The sequence below is a fragment of the Corvus brachyrhynchos genome, unplaced genomic scaffold, assembly GCF_000691975.1.
Source record: "Corvus brachyrhynchos isolate BGI_N302 unplaced genomic scaffold, ASM69197v1 scaffold407, whole genome shotgun sequence".
Taxonomy (NCBI): domain Eukaryota; kingdom Metazoa; phylum Chordata; class Aves; order Passeriformes; family Corvidae; genus Corvus; species Corvus brachyrhynchos.
The window spans coordinates 693,712-696,870 of NW_008239056.1; the positions used below are offsets into that span (position 1 = coordinate 693,712).

Here is a 3,159-nt window from a genome sequence, read left to right on the forward strand (position 1 = left end):
TGCTAGTTTGTAATAGCTGTAGCTGCCCAGTGCTGTGGTGTGCATTGTGGATGTAAACTGCTCCACACTTTTTAATTGTAGGTGCATAGAGCACCATTTCAAACAGCTACTCCATCCCAGGAGTACCTACTCCTTGTAGGTTGGAACCCTGGAAATCGCCACAGTATATTCTCTGTCTGGGAGAGGAGACTCTGCAGCTGGAGCTGCTGTCCTGCACTGAAGAATTTTCCCTCATCCTGTTAATCATTAACATTGGAAAAATAGAGAAAACGATATTTCAGAAAGTCAAATAACAAATTGTTTCTTCCGTCAGTCTTCATACATTATAGCTTTGTGTAAAATGTACAGAGTAAACAATAACACTGATTGTCAAGCACTTACAAGTGAGTTCATAAAGTTTATTTTTAAGTTGTATTGCTGCATCCAGTAGCTTAACTGAAGTTTGGTCAGATTCTGATAACTTTCTTTACTGTAGGTTCTTGGTCCTGCGACAGGCAATACAAAAAGCATAAATCTGCATGGAGAGCCTTTCTGTGGGTCAGCTCCTTGCCTGGCTCACACTGCACTTGTTTACTCACTTTGAGAGGATTTGATGGGTATTTTTATGTGCACAGAACCTCCTGTCAAAGGCTTTGTCAGAAAAGAAATTTGGAATGGCTTCACACAGCTGTTCTTGGCTCAGTGACCCACCTGTTTGGCTTTTCCAGTCACCATCACCACCAGGACTCCAAAGGTCGTCCAACACCCCTGGCCTGTATTGAAAGTAGAATCTTTGCTCTCGCTGCTGCTGGGGGGAACCTCCCTGTTCTCCACAGCTTCTGAGAACTGATCCTTGAAGGGTTTGGTTTCAGTCTGGCCAATTCCTTCTGGTTCTGTGTTACATTGCACTGAAGCTTTTACAGTGTGTGTTACTGTATCTCACTGGTTAAGTAAAAAAGCACTGCACCTTTAGCTGTGATCAGCACAATGGCATCAGGGTTAGAGTAGTTACTAGTTTTTACTTGGCAACAAATGCTTTTGGTAGAGCAGCACTGTAACCCAGTTAGTCTGTTGGGGAAGAGCAGGACACTTAAAAATCTGCATGTGTTCTAACTGAAAATCCTTTTAGGTCTGTATTTCATACTGACTACTAGCAGTTTTCTTCCTTTTGGAAAATAAAAAATTAGATCTTCAGTTAGAATTAAATTAGGCTGTCTACAGACTCAAAAATACTGGGATGTAACTGGTTCTGTTGAATATGAAACAATTTTAAATGCTGGTTTCTTCTGAGAAATGAGAGGTGCTTCTTGAACACAGGGATGAGGCAGCAGAGACCACTTCTTCCTGTAGTAATTAAGTATAGAGTTTACACATTCTTTATTTCACCAATGTTGAGGCCACAGTTCTGAAGCACAACATGATCACGATTTTGTTATCTAAGAGTGCTGAATACCCAATTCAGGCTTTGGGCATCTCAGGGAGATACTTCAAGCCACATGCCTTGACTAAACGTAGTTACGTTGTGCAGACTTACCTTAGCTGAGGACCTGGCCCTTAGCTCTTCAAAAGTATGAATGTACTCAAAATTGTACCTTTTAATACTGCCCTGTGTCCTGTGCTGTGTCCCCCTACTGCTGTACGTACTTAATTCTTTGCATTAATTTGCAACTTTTTTGTAGATTTCAGCATAAAAATAATTTTCTTTTTAAGATTATGTAGGAGTTCATATTATATGTGAGTTTATTGCATTCTGTACCTTCAAGGTTTACATCCCTCAAAAGCCATTTTGTCTGCTACAAACTGCTGTAATCCTTTGAGTACCTCCAGCCATCTTCTCTTTCTAGAATTTTTGTAGTTAAAGAGAATGGATTTTTATTTTTGTAGCTTGTAACTTCAGTATGTCTAGTAGTGGTTTAATAAGTAGTGATCAGAATACTGTAAAAATGTCGCTTTTAAGAGCTGTAACTTAAATTAGTAATAACTACTTAGATGAAAATGTCAGCATATTAACAGTTTAAAAAAAAAAAGTTATTCTTTAGTTTCACATGCTGTGATGCTGCCACCTGGGATTTGTATTGAATGTGTTTGTCTATATGTTCTAAAGTGGCACTAAACAAGGAAAATATGAGCTTAAAGTGCAAAAAATAGGTCAAAAATATAATTTTTAACATTTTAGGTGGTTTTCAACTGAGAAAGTTGACATTGGGATTCAGTATTTTTTTATTTCTCGCCGAGCAGTAAGAAAGGAGTGATCAGTGGACTCTTGGCAGATCAGCTGTTTCCTTATAGTGTAATTTGAGATCTGTATTTAGTGCCCAAACATAAGCAGACACCATCTGCACCATTCCTGCCCCTCAGAGAGAAAACCCCAGAGCAAACCCCACAGCTCGCACCTGTACATATGTGAGATCTTATGTGCAATGAAAGAACCAGTCAACATGATCTTAAACCTCCAAAATAAATGTTTAAATCTAAATTGGCTAATTTTTCCTTGACATCAAGTGATGAAAACCAAACTGTTTTTCCTTTGGTTTTGGAAAGAAGGCAGGCTGAAATGGGAGGGTAAGGAGGTAATCCTGTAGAAGTCTTTGTTACAAAAGATGAAAAGTCTGCTTTTATTTGCTGCAGAGGCACAGTGAGTGTGATTTCGTCTCATAAAAGTTTGTGATGGTTGGTGCATTAATTACGTGGGCACGATGTGTGATTCGGGTCAGGTTCTGCCTGAGAAACTGCAGCTTCAGTGGAGCCACAGAACTGCCCCGTTCTGTGGTTGCTCCACATTAACACAGGGAAACTGAAAACTTCAGTCGGTTGTACCATTGTGCATTGAGTGACTTACACTCCCAGAAGGCTCTATTGAGAAACATCTGCTCCATGTTCTTCATAAAAATTTGTAAATACAGATTTTTCACAGCACTGGTTCTGTTACTGTATTTCCTAATGCATCTGTTTGTTGTCTTCTTATTTGTACTGTATTTCTCTGTAGATTTAAGTGTGTGGATTAAAGTATTTAAACTCAGTTTTTCCTTCTCCTCATTATGCATTAAAAAAATGTGAGTCTTCAACTCTGCAACAGCCCCGGGATGAGGATGACTGCCTCACTCTGGGGGGGCTGCAACCAGATGAGCTTAGGTATTTTGAGAACAAAGTTGTATTTTGTTGAACTCTGTGGCCATGCTT

At 39.4% G+C, this 3,159-nt stretch overlaps 1 protein-coding gene across 1 annotated transcript in view; it reads left to right on the forward strand.

Annotated features, from left to right (window-relative positions):
- DGKE (diacylglycerol kinase epsilon) overlaps positions 1-2,998 on the forward strand; it is a gene marked incomplete at its 5' end in the record, with an annotated part of 16,323 nt that extends 13,325 nt beyond the window's left edge. Inside the window, one exon of the mRNA XM_008637580.2 lies at positions 1-2,998. This exon is cut by the window's left edge and continues 3,152 nt beyond it.
- Between the last annotated feature and the right edge of the window lie 161 nt (positions 2,999-3,159).